Source organism: Canis lupus, chromosome 34, assembly GCF_048164855.1.
Source record: "Canis lupus baileyi chromosome 34, mCanLup2.hap1, whole genome shotgun sequence".
NCBI lineage: Eukaryota > Metazoa > Chordata > Mammalia > Carnivora > Canidae > Canis > Canis lupus.
The window spans coordinates 10,991,231-11,005,626 of record NC_132871.1 but is presented as its reverse complement, the minus strand read 5'-3'; the positions used below and the strand labels follow the sequence as shown (position 1 = coordinate 11,005,626).

The 14,396-nt window shown below is 37.5% G+C and overlaps 1 long non-coding RNA gene across 6 annotated transcripts in view; it reads left to right on the top strand.

Annotated features, from left to right (window-relative positions):
• LOC140624325 (uncharacterized) overlaps positions 1-14,189 on the top strand; it is a 46,983-nt gene extending 32,794 nt beyond the window's left edge. For 2 of the 6 annotated variants that reach the window (XR_012023817.1, XR_012023814.1), the window contains 2 exons: positions 4,869-4,956; positions 12,311-14,189. This is a non-coding gene — a long non-coding RNA (uncharacterized lncRNA). Of the gene's footprint in view, positions 1-4,868; positions 4,957-7,277; positions 7,515-12,310 lie in introns of those variants that run through there. The other 4 variants (XR_012023815.1, XR_012023811.1, XR_012023813.1 and 1 more) reach the window with 3 other exon arrangements.
• The last annotated feature ends 207 nt before the right edge of the window (positions 14,190-14,396 follow it).

The window sequence follows — 14,396 nt, the reverse complement described above, 5'->3', positions numbered from 1 at the left end:
ATCCTGTGCCCTTTCCACAAGACCTTAGTTCAATCATTGTCCAAAACAAACAAAAAATTATGTCTAAATTATAAATCAAACACATACCAAGAGAACCCATGAATCTTTTCTGGAGTCTTCAGAAGTACATTTTACTGCTAGCTGCACCTGGTGTTCATCTTGTACCCCGAAACCAGGCTCCAGAAGGGAAAAGCTCAGATGCAACTAGAAAAAAGGCTCTGGGCGCATCCCTCTGTCTATGCCTTAGATTCCTCTCAGGGAAAAGGCTTATCCAGATTGTCCAGATCCAAACAATAGGAGGCTATAACAGCGGGCAAATAATTACAAATACATTTAATACGGAAAGACAAACTACATAGTAAAGCCAATGTTCCTGGGTTGCTAACGATGGACTAGGAGCCTGGGTAACATGCCCACAAACCAAAACTCTAGCAGCTTCTCAGGAAAAGTGTGATGATGCTTTTGTGCCAAAAGACAATAAGGTTTCTATGCTCTTTCCATTTCCATTTTAAAAACCTACAACTAAGAGCCATGAGATACTCACCACCCACAGCCTAAGACTTTGCCTTTATAAAATTTAATAAACGTTTTTCTTCCTCGTGATTTTTCCATGAAAAACTAAGTTTGTTGAGAGCTTAATCCTTTGGTGTTCGCTCATGAAGAGGCACATATTTTAAAGTACACTGTGATTTTAGAATTATAAAGAAAGCATTTAATTCCATCTTGTTACTCTGAACTCAAAAATAAATAAAACTTGGGGCGCCGGGCTGGCTCTGTCAGTAGAGCATGCAACTCTTGATCTCCGGGTTATGGGATCAAGCTCCACACTGGGGGTAGAGATGACTTTATAAATAAAATCTTGGGGTTCCTGGGTGGCTCAGTCAATTAAGCATCTGCTTTAGGCTCAGATCATGATCCCAGGATGCTGGGATCGAGCCCTGCCTCAGGCTCCCTGCTCAGCGGGGAGTCTGCTTCTTCCTCTCCCTTTGCCTGTCTTTCTGCCTATTTGTGCTGGCTCTCCCTCTCTCTCTGTGGGGCAAATAAAGAAATCTTTAAAAAATTAAATAAAATCCTTAAAAAAAATAAAGCCTATTTATTAGTTAATGCTGTTAATTCCTCCCTTCACGCAGAATGATTATTTCAGCTTTCTTTCCATAGGTATTTATTGAGTGCTGATTCATTCATAATACTTTGGGATCTTTGGGATCCCTGGGTGGCTCAGCGGTTGAGCGCCTGCCTTTGGCCCAGGGCGTGATCCTGGAGACCTGGGATCAAGTCCCACATCAGGCTCCTTGCACGGAGCCTCCTTCTCCCACTGCCTGCATCTCTGCCTCTCTCTCTCTGTGTCTCTCATGAATAAATAAATAAAATCTTTTAAAAAATATTGAGATCTTCAAGATCATATCCAAAACAAAACAAAAGCAAAAAACGAGAAGATGGGATCCTGTTCTGGTGAAAGTATAAAGTAGTTGAATGATGAAAGAGGAATACACGAAACTATAGAAGAGTAACAAAATAGCCAATAAATAAGTACAAAACAATGCAGTAGAAAGTATAAGGGGAAGTGCCCACAGCATGTAAAATAAAGCAAATTATTATGGCCATGAAACTTAGCTGGTATTTTATTGTCTTTATTTACTTTCTTCATCAGAAACTGTTTCTCTGCATTGCTGATCATTTATTGTGAAAACAAACTCAGATTTCTATTCTTTTTTAAAAAGTGGTATCAGGGCGCCTGGTTGGCTCATTTGGTAGAGCATGCAACTCTTGATCCCAGGGCTGTAATTTCAAGCCCCATTTGGGCGTAGAGATTACTCAAAAATAAATAAATAAATAGATAAATAAATACAAAAATCTAAAAAAGTAATAAAAAAATAAATGAGTGGTATCTTCTAGACATAAGCATTTCCTGGCATTCAGTTTTTTGCCCACCGAGAGGTATAAAAATAAAATTGGAGATTTTCTGTGGTGATGTAAAGACAATGACTTCCACAAATATCAGCAGAAACTAGAAATGTGAAATACTTTCCTATGTAAGTCACTTTTAAAGATCTGGAACATCACAGTACAAATTAGAATTCAATCTGTAAAAATAGGAAAAGAATGATAGATAATAAAACTGAATTCGTCATGTACAGGAACAAAACAAGCCCTCAAAAGAAATAAGTGGCCCTTTAGTTAATGTGATGAATTAAGGACAATTTGTCAAAACATTTAGAAATGCTTAATATTCAATAAATTTATGTATTTTTAACAAAATATTGCCTAACTGGTTACGATTTAAGATCTGGAGGCTGACACTGGTGTAGGAGAAAGAGTTCAGATTTTAGAGTTAGACCTGAATTAATCCCATTTCTGACATTTATGAACAGATGCTTGGGCAAGTTTCTTAACCTCTCTGAGCCTCGGTTTCATTATTGGTAAAGTACAATTAATAATAATGCCTACATTAGAAAGATTTTTGTGAGGTTTAATTGGGATAACATATAAAAGGTTTTGCATGTGGTAAGCACTCAATAAAAATGAACTATTGCTATGATATATACTCAAGTAAACATTTGGCAGCAAGAAAGGCTCTAGGAGAATGAGGAGTTACCTTAAAAGTTATCCCAGTGGAGTATATAAAATATTTTTATTGAAAACCACTAATAAATTTGGATAGCTAATCAATGAGAATGATATGACTGCCATTACTTAAGCCGCCTTATGGTCAATTCAAATCATTGATGACATGTCCTCAGTTTCCAAATCTCAACTTCTGGCACAAAAATCAAATATTTAATACCAATTTGCCTTCATAATTCCACAGACACACCAGATAATTGGGTTCTACCTTTTGTCCTAAACTCTCCTGAGTTAAAAATCAACAAACAATAATATACGTGTCCTATGTCTTCCCGTGAATAAAACATAAGTGGACCTATGTGGTTTTATTAGGTCAGTTGGGAAAATCAACTCCTCTGCAGCCATGCACCTGTTTTCTGCATGTTCTAATATGGGAAATGTCAACCCCCTTAAACGAAACACTGAAGCTAGACCCTAAGTACATTTTCCGAAACTCATCACAATAATGCTATTACATGATACATGTTTTTCCAAAACATTGAAGGACTTTTTCAGGATTCCATAGTCTTACTCATAATGTTCTTATAAGGTGGATGATTTTTATGACTTTAATCTTTTGTAGACATAACTGCACCATAGTAGCTGGAAGTCAAACAGCATTACCATAAAAAGACAATGAGAGAGAACTGAGTAAAACTGTAATTCTGACTATGCAAGACACTTTTAAAAATAAGACATTTTACCTGTAGTAGAACAATAGAATGTTCCTGCCCTCATCTTAGCCTTATAAAATGTTAATTATTTTGTTTTTGGTTTTTTTTGGAATAGTAAGATATGTACAGAGTTTCAACAATTTTAAAGCTCAAAAGGATATGCTCCCCTCGCTGACCTCAGAAAGTTGGAGGCACTATGCAATCATACAGATTATAAATGGAATTTTACAGTGATTTTCCCTGATATACAGACGATAGATGACAGATACATAAGTAGAATTTACTTCTGACTTAATAATGTAGCGTATATTATGTTACATATTGCATCTTATATTATAATATTAGTTAATAATGTAGTATATTAAATCAGATGTAAACCAAGAAATAGAAGTTACTACAAGTATTTTGTGACTTTGAGTTTTGAAGAAACTAACATAAAAGTCTATATTGTACTATAAAAAGACCATTAGGAAAAGTTATGAAAACCATTTCACTAAAGGTGCTATTTACAAAAAGTCAAAGGAGAATTGAAGAAAATACCGAAAGCTCCTATCTGGCCGGACCCAAATAACCAGAATTCTTTGTAGTCATAGACAGTGATTACTTACGTTTCTGTAGATGGCCCTATGACTCTGCAAGATGAAAGTGCCTTCTGAAGCACAAAGCGATACAACCGTTTGCATTAGTCTTGGTATTAAAGTCACCTTATTATATTCTATTTCCTTGAAATGTGTGACCCAGAAGGAAACGTTTTATATGCATGGTAGTTGTTCTGCTACCCAGAATATTATATTAGTCATAATATTTCACTATCCTTAAATTCTTTAAAAGGAGGGAGTTTCCTTTAAATTTAACACAGAAATAAAAGGACGTGTGGCGAGATGATTTTTACCTATACAGAGTTATAAGACTTTCATTTGTCCTCATTCTTGACTGCATTATTATTAATATTGCCTTAGAGTATACTGAGCCATTTTATCCTTTTGTTGTTGTTGTTCCTAATAAATATCATTGCATACTATCAGACATTCAGATAGATTTTGATTCCAAAACCACAGTATCTTAAATGCATATAAATGTATTTCGAATGATTAAAGTGCAGCTATTAAGATATTTTCTACAAGGAAAAAATACTTTAAGTAAATGCAAGTAATTGTGCTGAGATATCATAAACATTGAACATTTATGGTACTCAGTTTTATAAGTTAACAATTGAATACCATTTATTGGGTGTTTTTTTTTTTTTTACATACTGTCTTCAGAGCTAGTTACCTCCATTTTTTACACCCATTTTAATAATTATGCATTGTACGTGGTTTGAATAATCACCTTAAAATGCGTCTCTCTGAATCTAGTTTGGAAAGTAAATTATTAACACAGGACACTGTTTTTAGAGGTTCCCACTGAAAATTTAAAAAGTGCTTTCTGAAAAAAATAAAAAAATAAAATAAATAAAATAATAAAAAGTGCTTTCTGTAGGCTTTGCTTTGAGTTTTTAAACTGTTTCTAGCATAGTATATGGTTCCATTATTAACTATTAAATTTTTAAATATTTATATGTGTCAACATTAAAGCTATTTGTTTTGACAGACAGTGAAACCAAAGGAAGCGAGGAAATGCACAATTAGATACTGCACAAGAAGGACACCGTTATCATCCGACCCTCGGACACCACACGGTATGTTAAGAGAGCCATGAAAACAGCATTCCGTTGTGTTACAGTGACATATGGTAGCCTTTCAAAATTAACAGAGTATTTTGCTGCCTAAAGGCTTGTACTGCATTCTTACTAGTTGCAGGGTAGAGGGTTAGTTGTTTGTTTGGGGGGTTTTTGGGCTGGTTTGTTTTTCGCGGGAGGGGCACTTAAAATGCCTTCTGTGTTTTGATAAGTACTTTTGAGAGTTTATGAAGCATTAATCTCTTTTAGATCTGTGATTCTGGTTAAGAAAACACATTTCTTTTGTTTTCTTCACAGCTCTCTCCTCTGTGTTGATTGGGATAGCTTCTCTTCCTCTCGGCCAAACTGCATTTTTTAAAAGATGTTTTGTTGTTTGTTTGGCTTTTTAGAGATTTTATTTATTTATTCATGAGAGACCCAGAGAGAGAGGCAGAGACACAGGCTGAGGGAGAAGCAGGCTCCATGTGGGGAGCCTGATGCAGGACTTGATCCCAGGACCCTGGGATCACGACCTAAACCGAAGGCAGACGCTCAACCACTGAGCCACCCAGGCATCCCAAAAGATGTTTTTAAAATATATCAGGGAAGCTCTAAACCTGTTTGGTTATGATATTGGTTGCTCATGCCTGATCTAACAGGCTCTGAGTTCTCCTTGATCTTTCACAAGTGCAGCCTCGTCCCCAGTTTTGTTTAAGACACCCAGGGTTAGCTCTGCCTCCACACACCCTTTTTTTTAATTTTTTTTTATTTTTTATTGGTGTTCAATTTACTAACATACAGAATAACCCCCAGTGCCCGTCACCCATTCACTCCCACCCCCCGCCCTCCTCCCCTTCTACCACCCCTAGTTCGTTTCCCAGAGTTAGCAGTCTCCGCACACCCTTGATACCCACGATGTAACTAGAGTCATCCTCACTTAACTTCAGCTTTGTAAAATATTCAGTTTATGCCCTAGAATGTGCTCACTATATAAATAAGATTTCAATATGTTTCCAAAATATGGAATGTTTTTCTAAACCATAAGGAAGAACGTAGACTCTCATCTCAAACTTCACATAGGTCTCTATGTGGCACTGTTTTCAAAACAAAATGAAGGTTTTTAGAGTCGTATAAACTCAACCTCACTGTCCATGTATACACTTTCTAAATATTAATTAGGATAGTCCGTGGCTTCGATAAACTGGGGTGGAGACTCCTCCAAATCTCCAACCACTATCATCTGGGTCTCAAGCATCTATTGGCCATTTGTCCTACCAGATATCAAATTTCTTTTTTGAGAGCGTTATATTTATTTTTTTAATTTTTATTTATTTATGATAGTCACAGATTGAGAGAGAGAGAGGCAGAGACATAGGCAGAGGGAGAAGCAGGCTCCATGCACCGGGAGCCCGACGTGGGATTCGATCCCGGGTCTCCAGGATCGCGCCCTGGGCCAAAGGCAGGCCCCAAACCGCTGCACCACCCAGGGGTCCCCAGGGTGTTATATTTAGATTTCTGGAAGAGGGGGGAGGAATACTTAGTCCTATGCCCCTAACTTACCCCCCAAAGGGATCAAAGGCCAGTACATATTTTGAGGTCAATTACTCTGCCTCTTTGGTTTAGAGGGACCTTAGTTATGCAATCTTCGAGACACAAAAGGTAAAAGAATTTTCCTGCACCCAAAAATCACTGACACCACACAGGGAGAGATTCCAGCCCTGCTGAATTCCTTCATCACATGGTGTAACAGGACAAGTACAGACACAAGTTCACCAGGCAGAGGATGGCTGGAGTGTTGTCAGTCGCCGGTAGCTGACTTTCTCCTCCTGGAACCAGGAGGAAGACTCAGTCATAGCATGTTTAAGAATGCAGGCCCTGGGTTTGGGTAGTCTGGGTTCAAATTTCACACATTGCTAGCTGTATGATTTTGAGCAAGTTAATTAAGCTTAACTTTCTCCTCTATAAAATAGAGTTAATGACCACATCTACTTGATAGAGCTTCAGTGTCATAATGCATGTAAAGTACCTAGTGCGTGGTGAGCACAGAGTAAATGTTGGTTATTATCCTTTCATTCATTCATTGAACAAACACTGAACACCTACTGACAAGCATTTTATGGATGGAGAACTGGGGCACAAAAATCTTGGGCAGTTATCCAAAGTTATTGTCGAAATAACAGTGGGACGCAGATGTCCTAATGTCAATTTTTATCTCACGAGGCTAAGCTGGCTCTCTTAATGGGATATTAAAAACCCAACCTAGATTTGGGAAACATCCAGGAGCTTCTCTAAAGATGAAACATTTTAATGAAAAGCTAATTTCTTGTTTTGGTTTTGTGTAGGATGGAATGATTTCAAACATGTCTATAGAGTTATCATGAGCAGAACAAAAGAAGACTAAGATATGAAGGTGACCCATTAAAAAAATGTCAACAGAGAACACCTGGGTGGCTCAGGGCGTGATCCTGGAGTCCTGGAATCGAGTTCCACATCAGGCACCCTACATGGAGCCTGCTTCTCCCTCTGTGTCTCTACCTCTCTCTGTGTCTCTCATGAATGAATAAATAAAATCTAAAAAAAAAAAAAAATGCCAACAGATTCTTAAACCATACAAAAATCCATCTCAGGGGCAGCCCACTGGCTCAGCTGTTTAGCGCTGCCTTCAGCCCAGGGCCTGATCCTGGAGACCAGGGATCAAGTCCCACATCAGGCTCCCTGCATGGAGCCTGCTTCTCCCTCTGCCTATGTCTCTGCCTCTCTCTGTGTCTCTCATAAATAAATATAATCTTAAAAAAAAAAATCCATCTCACTGCTTTACCTGTGTCTTGCACATTCTAGAAAATATGTCTTGTAAAGTAAGGACCCATTATTTTTATTTCTTTAACTGTATGTATTGTCTTTATTTCTTCATATAATGAGATTCTTATAAATTTTAATCGATACTATTAATAACATAGAAAATTATCAATAAGGACAAACAATGGATGAGATGCAGAAAAGGAAGGTGTCCTTTTCAATTGATGATTTATTTTCCCAAATGAATGTTTACCCCCAGAGATTGCCTAATAAAATGAAGTTATGATTCTAAATAGACTAGCCCACACCCACCTGACTAAATGCTGATTTTAGATTCCCTATGGAAAAAATAGGACTTAAATATTTAATTTCCATATCACTACTACTGAATTGAAAATTTCAGGCTTTATAAATTCCAAATAACTTAAGACTGGATAAAAGACTATAAGATGAAATCAAATTAAATATAAAGTTATTCACATGTTCTAGTAGGAATGCAAAAATGTTTATGTTAAAAAGTAATAAAATCAGGGGCACCTGGCTGGCTCAGTCAGTAGAGCATGCAACTTTTGATCTTGGGGTTGAAAGTTCAAGTCCCACATTGGGTGCAGAGAGTACTTAAAAATAAAATCATTTTTTTAGGGACACCTAGGTGGCTCAGTGGCTTAGCACCTGCCTTCGGCCTGGAGTGTGATCCTGGAGTCCTGGGATCAAGTCCCAAATTGGGCTCCCTGCATAGAGCCTGCTTCTCCCTCTGCCTGTGTCTCTGCCTCTCTCTCTCTCTCTGGGTCTCTCATGAATAAATAAAATCTAATAAAATAAAATAATAAAATCTTTTTTTTTTTTTTAAGTGATAAAGGCACCTGAGTGGTTCAGTTGGGCATCTCTCAGTTTCTGCTCAGGTCATGATCTCAGGGTCATGCGATTGAGCCCCACTTTGGGCTCCATGCTCAAGGAGGAGTCTGCTTGAGATTCTTTCCCCTCCTGACTCTCCCTCCCCCTCTGCTCCTTTCCTGCTCCTCTTCTCTCTCTCTCTCTCTGTCTCTCTCAAGTAAGTAAATAAATCTTTCTTTAAACAGGTGATAAAATCAATAAACAGGTAGTGTGGTCACTAAAACACTGCAGGATCAATCCAACAATGAGACTTTTTTCCCACTGAAAGCATAGAAAGAAATATATTAAGACTACGCAGGGCCACCTGGATGGCTCAGTGATTGAGTGTCTGCCTTTGGCTCACGTCGTGATCCCAGGGTCCTGGGATCAAGTCCCACATCAGATTCCCCACAGGGAGCCTGCTTCTCCCTCTGCCTATGTCTCTGCCTCTCTCTGTGTGTCTCTCATGAATAAATAAAGTGTTTAAAAAAAAAAAAAAAAAAGACTGCCCAAATATTTTGACCAAACTTAGTTAATGCTCTATAGGTGAATTTTCTAAGCATCTTCAACCAGAATTACAAGGTTTGATGAGATAGAGTAAACCCACATTTCATAACATGAATATTTCAAAGTATTAAACTTGTTTTTTCTTAAATCCTTCTAATTAAAAACTATACCAGGCAGCCGGGGTGGTTTAGCGCCGCCTTCAGCCCAGGGTGTGATCCTGGAGCCTCGGGAATAGAGTCCCATGTCGGGCTCCCTGCATGGAGCCTGCTTCTCCCTCTGCCTGTGTCTCTGCCTCTCTCTCTATGTCTCTTATGAATAAATAAATAAAAATCTTTTTAAAAAAGAAATAAAAACTATACCAAAATTAATATGAAAATAAATTTCAAAACAGCCAGGAATCAGAATGTGTATTTTGTTTTTTGTTTTTGTTTTTGTTTTTAGAATGTGTATTTTGAATGACAGCAGTTGTACTAACTTATAATCAATTCTTTAACCCATAAAAAAATATTATTTATAGCTTTGGTCCCATGATGTGTATTTCTGATGCAGAAAATTATTCAGAAAAGCAAGATAGTCCTGGTCTGTGTAAATGTATTTAAAATTTGCTGTGAGATATACCTTGATAATATAAAAAAGTGAGAATGAATATTTTTACAAATGCTAAAACTAGCATTTGATAGAGTTGTTTACAGAAACAGTTAGTCTTTTAATCCATGTAATTCCTGGAGTACCCTATCTGTGGTACAGGGTGCTTATCAGTTTTGGATCATACCGTAACACAGCTCTGAGCTTAGTTAGTAGTCACTTTTATGTTCCCTCTCCCCTGGCACAATGGCAATTTTGAAAACTGTTAAATGTAAGATTTCTCCTTACTGAATAGGAGTTGAGATTAATCTATTCATTCATTCCACACATTTTTACAGAGTGTCTATTAGGTGCTAGCTAGGGATCTGCGCAGAGAAAAATTCATGGTCCCTGCTCTCACATAGCTTCATAAACTTCAGTAGAAGAGCCAGGCCTTTAGCAAATAATCACACAAATAAGTGTATAATTTAAAGATGATAAGTGTTATGAAGGAAAATTGCAGGGTACCCTGAGCTAGAAGAAGAAGACTCTAGTTTGGGAGATTATGGAAAGCTGTTCTGCTAGCAGCAGTCATCTCTCTACCAGGACAAAAGCCAGCTTGAAAATAAAACCAATATACAAGAGAGGGAAGAACCAGGATAATCACAGTGAAATGAAGCCCTGGCAGGATTATAAATTAAGGGCTAAACCAACCCCAGGTCTATCCAATTTGGGTTTTTTGTTAATGGCTATCAAAAGCATTCTGTAACAGGCAAAGAGGATTCTCAGCAGAGAAAATAGCCTACATGAAAACCCTAATGCCAGAAAGAATGCGATACAATATTAGATACTTCTTATTGCCAACACAGAGCCATTCCTTTGTCCTCTAGGGCACGAATCTACGCTTATACTGTTCTTGGTCTCTAACGCTTTTCACACCTATGATCTGCCTATCAAATCCTACCCATTCTTCAAAACTGTGTTTAAGTACATTCTCCTTCTCCACTAAGTCTCTAACCATTTCTACCCATAATGATACCCTTTCTCCTTACTGATCCTAGCCAATTTTTTTCCAGTTTCAACTTCAATATCTGCTGTATCACTCAACCTCCCCCTCCAACCTGTTCTCCAATGCACTTTTGCATCTGCATGCCTTTGCCCAGCATATTTCATACTTCCTTGACCTGGAATGAACTTCCTCTTACACCATCTCTTGAAACCTTACATATCCTTCAGACATTTGTAATGCCACTTTTCTTGGAAAGCTTTCTCTCATCCCCTCATAGGATTATCTATTTCCCCCACTAGGTTGTCCTTACTTGAAGATAAGGACCATCTTTTACTAACTTTGAGTTCCAAATGCATTGCTACAACACAGTAGACACTAAAGATAAATTTTTGTTGAAAGAATAAGTGGCCGAATGGATGGATGCATGCATAAAGAGAAGGAGAGATTCCTATTTTTATATGTATGCAAATTCTTAGAAAAAGGAACCATATCTAATTTTTTAATCCTCTTAGTACATAGAATACCATGCAGAAACTAAATATAAATATTTATTGAATGAAAAAATGATAAAATGATAATTTGATAAAGTTTGAAATAATCAGAAGTATGAGAATTTAAGCAAATTTGTTTGATTTCTTTATTTTCTTTTATTTTTTAGTTTTGCTTAACTAGAAGCTATAGAATGTGATTTAGCCACATTTCCTTTAATGCCCAGAGTTAAGTACATTCTTTGCTTATAACATAAATCATCAGAGCCACTACTAAAGTCACTGACGTACAAGGATAGGGAGCTAATAGAAACCAGAAGTGTTGTTCATGTGGTTAAGCACTAAATTTTGGTGAATTGCATTGAAATAGCAAACAGCCTCAGCTGTAAATACTTGACTGAAAGAACTAAAGACCAATGTTTACTTCCTTCAATGAAATTCTCTTTAGAACTGGCAAATAGAGTTTCGCAGTAAGAATGTCTTTTAGCGGATCAAACTGGAAACTTAATAGTCTTTTCATTTTCTTTTAAGTAAGTGTCTCAAATTTTCAAGTTTGGCTAAGATTTTTGGTACCATTCATACAGTATTTGGTGGGGATATAATTGATACAGATTTTTTGAATGACAATTTGACACTATTTATCAAAATGTAAAATATGCATAACCTTTGACCCATTGAATCTTCTGGGACCCCATATCAAATTTAAAAACTCATACTAGAAGACAAATTACTTTTGAATGTCTGAAAATTTCCATAAGATAAAGAGCTTTTTAAAAAGAGGTATACCTCATCTTATTATGCTTTGCTTTATTGCACTTACAGATAATGTATTTTTTATAAATTGAAGGTTAGTGGCCACCCTGGGTTGCCCAAGTCTATCAGGGTCATTTTCCCAACAGCATTTGCTCACTTCAATTCTCTGTGTTACATTTTGATAGCTCTCACAATATTTTAAACTTTTTCATTATTATTATATATTTATTATGGTGACCTGTGATCGGGAATCCTTGATGTTACTACTGCAATTGCTTTGGGTTGCCACGAACTGCACCCATAGAAAACAAACCGAATCAATAAATGTTTTTTGTGTTACTGCTCCACCAACCGACCATTCCCAACTCTCTCTCCCTCTCCTCAGGTCTTCCTATTTCCTGGACACAGCAATATTGAAATTAGGCCAATTAATAACCCGACAGTGGCCTCTAAGTGAGTGAAAAGAAGAGTCACACATCTCTCACTTTGAATCAAAAGCTAGAAATGATTAAGCCTACAGAGGAAGACATGTCCAAAAACTGAGATAGGCAGAGAGCCTCTTGGGCCAGTTATCCAAGCTTTGAATGCAAAGGAAAAGTTTTTGAAGGAAAATAAAAGTGCTCCAGTGAACACATGAATGATAAAGTGAAACAGCCTTATTGCTGATATGAAGAAAGTTATAGTGGTCTGGATAGACAATCAAATCAGCCACAAGTCAAAACCTAATCCAGAGCAAGGTGCTAAATTTATTCAATTCTCTGAAGGCTGACAGAGGTGAGGAGGCTGCAGAAGAAAAGTTGGAAGCAAGCAGAGGTTGGTTCATGAAGTTTAAGAAAAGAAGTCATCCCCACAGCATAAAAATGCAAGGTGAAGCAGCAAGTGCTGATGTAGAAGTTCCAGCAAGTTCTCCAGAAGATCTAGTTAAGATCATTAATGAAGATGGCTACACTAAATAACAGATGTTCACTACAGATGAAACAGCTTTAGGTTGGAAGAAGACGCCATCTATGACTTTCATAGCCTATGAGAAGTCAACACTTGGCTTCAAAGCTTCAAAGGACAGGCTGATTCTCTTGTTAAGGGCTAAAGCAGCTGGTAATTTTAAGTTGAAGCCAATTGTCATTGACTAATCAAAAAATCCTAGGGCCTTTAAGAATTAAGAATCAATCTACTCTATGAGAGTATTCTAATACACCAACAAAGCCTGTGGATGACAGCATATCTGTTTACAATATGGTTTACTGATTATTTTAAGCCCACTGTTGAGACTTACTACTCAGAAAAAAGATTCCTTTCAAAATATGACTGCACATCGGCAATGCACCTGATCAGCCAAGAGCTCCGATGGAGATTCACAACGAGATTAATGTTTTCATGCCTGCTAACACAGCATCCATTCTGCCGCCCATGGATCAAAGGGTAATTTTGACTTTCAAGTCTTATTATTTAAGAAATACATTTCATAGGTTACAGCTGCCGTAGATAGTGATTCCTCTGATGAATCTGGGCAAAGTAAATTGAAAACCTTCTGGAAAGGATTCATCATTCTAGACGCCATTAAGAACATTCGTGATTCATGGGAAGAGGTCAAAATATCAATATTAACAGGAGTTTGGAAGATGTAATTCCATCCTCATGAATGACTTTGAAGGGTTCAAGACTTCTGTGGAGGAAGTAACTGCACATGTGGTAGAAATAACAAGAAAACTCGAATCAGAAGTGGAGTCTGGGAGCACCTGACTGGCTTAGTCAGCAGAGCATGTGACTCTTGATCTCAGGGTTGTAAGTTCGAATCCCACATTGGGTGTAGAGATCACTTAAAATCTCAAAAAGAAAAAGTGAAGCCTGAAGATATGATTGAATTGCTACAATCTCCTGATAAAACTTGAATAGATGAGGAACTGTTTCTTATAGATGAGCAAAGAAAGTGGTTTCTTGAGATGGAACCTACTGGTAAAGATGCTCTGAAGATTTGAAATGACAAAAAAGAATTTAGAATATTACAAAAACCTAGTTGATAAAGCAGCAGCAGAGTTTGAGAGGATTGACTCAAATTTTGAAAGAAATTCTACTGGAGGCAAAATGCAATCAAACAGCATCACATGCTACAGAGATATCATTCGTGAAAGGTAGTGTCGATCGATGGAGTAAACGTCATTGTCTTATTTGAAGATATTGTCACGGCCACCCCAACCTTCAGCAGCCACCACCCTGATCAGTCAGCAGCCATCAACATTGAGACAAGACTTCCCCACCTGCAAAAAGATTACAAGTCACTGAGAGTTCAGATGACAGTATTTTTTAAGGTTTTTTTTTTTTGGGGGGGGGTGCTTTTTTTTTAGAGAGAGAGAGAGGGGGAGAGAGCGCACACGCGTGGCAGGTAGGGGTGGGGGAGATGGCGTGGTGTCCCAATCAAAAATATCTCATTGCTAAAAATACTGTCAGAGCACCTGGGTAGCTCAGTCCATTAA